Here is a 6,000-nt window from a genome sequence, read left to right on the forward strand (position 1 = left end):
CGTCGACGTAGCGGCGGCTGCAACGCAAAGGGGCCTATCACAGAATCTTTCACAAAAACAGGAATAAATTATCTGGCAAACAGTCAAAACCAGGCTCAGCTTCTGCTCGACCGTGAACATCCTCTTGTTGGATGCTGAGGCTTGAGCACAACGTCTGTGGCCTTAAAATGGAAATCGAAGCACGTGGCCACAAAGATACTGTAGATTACATTTTATTGTCATGCAACTTTGCATTACAGTCGCATCATTTTTCGACAAATCGCGTCTGAAGGCACCATTTACTCTTAGAGCCAGTTTTACAAAACAATGCCATCTGAGTGATGGCGGCGATTTTATGCCAGAGTGGTAAGAAAATGATTATTTTTCAAATCTTAATAGGGCCTGGACAGGAGTCGCTCACAGATGGAATGGTGTATGCACCATACCACATGACGTTCAGTAGACTTTTTATATTCCTTTGAAGAACACAGCCGTGAATGGATTTGATGGTACAATTTTACATTAAAAAAAAAAAATGATGCGCCTTGCTGAAAGAAAGACAAGAGCTGGATGATATCCGGTGAAGACAAAGAGACAGTTGAACTCAAGAAGCTCCGGTGCTGTTTCATTGTCATCAGCATGCTGCTGATTTGAATGAATGTGGTATTATTTATGAGATATACAAAGATTTAGAGCGGTGCAGTGGTTTAAGCGTCACGGGTTAAGTCCAGATCTGGCTTTTCTACGTTTGACTTTTCCCACAAAACTTGGATGTGAGTGTGTGTTCCTGCCCGTCTCTGTGTCTGGGTTTGCCCTGGGATGGACTATTGACCAGTCCAGGGTGTGTCCAGCCGTCACCCCGTCGTTAGCTGGGATGGGCTCCAACACCCTGTGGTATAAGAAGATGGATGGATGGACAAGGAATTAGAGGCAGTTTATTCCAAGAAACTCAGCACGCGACGACTCCGGGCTGCACATTTCTACCTCCGAGATGAGACGAAAACCTGCCTGAACAGAGATCCAACTCATTTTTAGATTTTATGTGGTCACACAGTGACAGCTGGCATGCAGCATGAGCAACTCTCTTCCTGCCGGCATACCTGCGCTCACTACTGCAAAAGCATCGTGTTTGGCTCGCCTTCTTTTTTCTCAACAAAAACAAACCAGTGTTTATTTCCCCAGGACGTATACCACCATCTTTAGCCTTGGCAGTGGCAGTGTCAAACTTGACACATTCAGCCACATAGCGCCATATGTCTCATTTACTTGTGCTGCCCAGATTTTAGCAGGTAGGATCCAACCTGGCAACCCTATTTTACCCTCCACCACAGCATTTACTGTTTGTACCTTTGGTGTAAATATTGGCCTATAACGAGATTTCATGTGCTGCTTTTCAGCGCTTCAGCAGGAAGTTTTTTTTTTTAAATGTATCCGATTTCAGATTTTGCCTCCCAGTAGCCTTCTTTACAGCGAGCCGCATATTTAATACAAGCTATACAGAGCCGCAGAGAATGCTCTCATGATCATATGAACACTGAAATGCCCATAATACTAAGGTACCGGGCACTGAAACCAGAATCCCACTAATGTCACACACAACCTATTATCATGATGAAAGGTCAGCGTGGCATTGGAAAGACAGACAGCAAAAAGTCATGGCACAGGGCAGGTCTTTCCTCATCCTGTCTCCCTCCTGCTCTGACTCAGAGGGCGGAGAAGGCGAGCGGCTCCCTCCATCATTCACTGGAAAACTGGATTAGGATGAATATTGCTCCCAGGAACTGCAGGGCAAACCAGATTTCTGGCGCTCAACACAAAAACACACGGTTGTAGCTTCAGAAAAAAAACAACACACCTTTACCGAGGCTCTGACGGAGACACGAAAACAGGTCTGGAGAGCGAGTGCAGCCCTTTTTTTTTATGGCTGCAATTTTATGACTGTGTGTGAACTTTGTGGTTTGAAAAGCCAGCCCGAGAACAGCATGTGCCTTTGAAATCGCTCATGCCGGATGATGGTGACGAAAAAACGTACTTAAAATTGTGATCCCTTCCCCTTGCCATCGTTTTATGTCTTGTCGGGGATCTGTGCGTATAGATGTGTGTCTTGTAAAAACCAAAAGAGCGTGAACACACGCGCGCGCGTGTGCGCGCATGCGGATGCATCCTGGTGTGTAAAGTGCCGCGCTCTGGGAGGTCACAGTGATCCAGCCATCTGCTGTTGCAATCAGAGGCTGGAGCAGCGGCCTGCCTGGCAAACACACACACACACACACACACACACACACACACACACACACACACACACACACACACACACACACACACACACACACACACACACACACACACATTTGCAAGTTCACGTGTGCGCATACACGAGCAGACGCACCTTTGCGCACACGCGCCTTCGGAGACGCACGCAGCTGAAAGCGGACACGCTAGCGGCGCTCGGTGCCGACACACATTGTTGGATAGGGGCTGTTGGCAGACACACACACACACACACACACACACACACACACACACACACACACACGCACACACACACACACACACACACACACACACACACACACACACACACACACACACACACACAGTCAGTCGGCAGGCTCAGATTGCAGGAAGCTCTTTGCACGCAGCTCAGTCTACAGCAGCCGGTACTAATCAGCACAATCCACCTGCAGATCGTTATGGATCGCTTACTGCAACTCACACACACAAACTTGCCTGAACACTCACTACAGCACGCACAAGCTCGGGCATGTGCGCGTACAATCAATAGATCTAAGTTTGCAACACGGGCTTATAAAAACTTAACAGAGAGCGCATGTTCACTGTCAATGCGTAGAAGTCACCTTACATATAGCATCTTATTAACAAAGATATAAGGGTTATTGGGCATTTATTATGGTCAACAGTCATGTTTTATTGATTTAAGTATCACATTTTGATCAGTTGTCTGATAGTGTTTCTTTCCTTTTTTTATCCCAAAAGACGTGTGGTTCATGTAAGGACTTGAAATTGCCTTGATATACGCTCCTGAAATATCAACACAGCATCACTATCTCCCCCTGTGTGACACAAACGCGAAATCACACACGCGCGCTGGCACGCCCCCCCCCCCCTTCCACCCTCCCTCCACCCGGTGTTGTAGGGCTAACCGGTTCCCCACAGGCGCGCCACGCTGCGTTAGCGCGGCCTCACCGGGGATAATTACAGCCTGGCGCGGCAGGGCGAGCGTGGCTCCGAGCCAAACACTGCTGCCGCTGCTGCTGAGGGAAGGAGGGGGGAGGGGGGGGGGGGGGGGGGGGGGGGGGTGGGAGAGAGAGAGGCTCCGATAATTGGAGCTCCGGGAGACACGAACCTATAGATTACGCTGTAATCAATAGGTGGCTAAATTCATCGATGCGATCAATCAGTGGGCTCGTGACGACGCGATCAGTCACACGTGTCGAATTCCGACCTTGGGATCATTAAAAAAAACACCCCCCCCCCCCCTCCTCCTCTTTTTCTAAGACGCGCAGAAACGCCAAACAGTCGCGTCATTTTCATTTTATTTTATTTTTTATTTTTTTTATAGAATAAAGATGAAAACCTTCAAACGAACCTTATCTGAGAGGAAGGAGAAGCGGTGGCGGCTCTCAGCGCAGCACAAGAAAGATTTCCTCCCTCCCTCCCTCACCCCCCCTCACCCCCCCCTCCCCCCCCCCCCTCCTCCCCCTCCTTCTCTCGTCTGTCGGCCTCTGTCGAGTTCCGCTCATAACCTCGCCACCCACCCTCCCAGTTCCCCGCCTCTCCCTGCTTTCCGCTGCTGGCGGGGAGCGCACACACCGAGCACACACAGAGGCAGGGAAGCGCACACACACAGACACGCGCGCGTCCATGCACACATACACTCAACTGACACACACACACACACACACACACGCACACACTCTCCCTTTATTGCGCTCTCGCTCTGACACGCAACCACAAGCTCCGCGCGCGCGCGCGCACACACACACACACACACACACATACACACACACACACACACACACACACACACACACACACACACACACACACACACATGGGCAGGCAGGCAGCGTCAATAAAAAGCCCGGCGCTGTGAGAGGCCGCCGGCACTCCACTCCCCCCTCCTGCCACTGCGATTAGCGGAGGCTGGCTGGCTGGGGAGAGGCGCCCCTCTGTTATCTGGGGCGGTGGCAGGCTGTGTGTGTGTGTTGAGAGAGGGAGAGAGAGAGAGAGAGAGAGAGAGAGGGAGAGAGAGGGTAGAGAAAGAGATTAGTTTAACTCTTTCGGAGCCGACTCGCAGCGCTTGAAGCTGCGCTCGCCTCTGCGCTCCGCTCCGCTCCGCTCCGGCAGCAGCCAGCCGGGAAGCAGTCACATTAAAACGCACCAGTTTCAAGTAAAGGCTATAAATACAGGCAAGGTCGCGTCCTTGGTCATGTTTCTCGAAATCTGGAGATTAATTCACGGTTTGTTTTTATAGCTGATCCTTGATATATTCCGTGCTACATATTTCAAAACACGACTCATTATATAGGCGACAGGAGAAAAAAAAAAAAAGATAATGCAGCCTATCCACCGACATGCCTTTTAAGATTTAAGACGACTTATTGGAAATATACCTTTTAATTATACACTTACGTTATTTTATTTCACTTCGCTTTTGCATATATCTTCTTCATTTCCCACTGCTATTAGGTTGGTTATGTCCCCTTAGTTGGATTGTTCACTTCAACATCTGGTCCCTCAGTAGAGTGAAAAAGCATTTGCAGCTTCAGTGGTGCAACAAAAACAAACCTACTCCAGCATTGTTGGTTATTGTCAGTGTTTTTTATTCAGTTAAACAAATCTGAAATATCCACAAAACTGCCTTCAATGTTTTGGTTCTATACGTCGTGTAGAGCTTCATTTCCTCTTAAAAACAAAGTCCTGGGTGGTAAGCTTATATGACAATTGACTTAAAGGAGACATATCATGCTTTTAAATCCTTCCTTTTTACATATAAATCATACAGTTGTGGTCTATACAACGCGAAACTGCAATGCTTGGGTCTGAATTCCTCATTATTATAGCTCCACAGGCCCCTTTTCAACCCCTTTTCTGATGCGCTTCTGAGAGCAACTCGTTTTGGGGCGGTCTCTTCAAATGCAAATGAGACACTTCATACCCCGCCTCTTCTCCAGGTTGCAGAGGTCACACTCGGTTCAACGTCACCCTGTTCGGCCATCTTTGTAGTTTGATAGAACAGATACAATTATCTAGCGGCGCAGAAACTTTATATTCACACATTATTTACAAAATGTCAACAACGGAAGATTTGTCCATCCAGCCATACATGTTGGAGCCAGAGTCGGACCCGGCGGAGCGAGATGAAAATGACGATGATGCACCTACAGAACAACGTCTTCATATGGATGTAACGCAATGGTGTGTTACTATATTTACACTAACTTCTCCATCCATGCCCACTACTACAATACTGCCTGTATTACAACGACTATTTAACACAGAAGTTACATTATAATCTAAAACGAGCACACAGCGCTAACATATGAAGACGGTGCAACTGCTAATGCTAACAAAACAATGACAGGGACGTCTTATCATCACACTTTATAGCGTTATATACAGCTTACCGAAGTGCTCTGTTCGTCGTCTCCATAGATAGAAGGAACTGACCGCTCAATCAGACGAAGTCTTTCGGCAAATCCTTCTTTATACTGGCGGAGGTTGCTGAAGCAGTCGTCCTTAAAGTGATTCGCGCACACAAAAATGACCTTACCCACAGATGTGGGTACATTTCTGTGAAAAATAAAACTCAACCAGGCACTTCGAAAAGGTTCTGATGCTGGGAGACGGTGTAACGAAGCTTGTGGGTTACTACATCCAACAACCGAACATTTCGACTTATCCTCTCGTAACTTTGGTTGGACTACAAAATCGCAGCGAGAAACAAAAATGGCGGATTGCTCGAAACGTCGATGTCCTAATTTGGCAGTTCCGCTG

This window comes from Lipophrys pholis (assembly GCF_963383615.2).
Source record: "Lipophrys pholis genome assembly, chromosome: 13".
In the NCBI taxonomy this organism is placed as follows: domain Eukaryota; kingdom Metazoa; phylum Chordata; class Actinopteri; order Blenniiformes; family Blenniidae; genus Lipophrys; species Lipophrys pholis.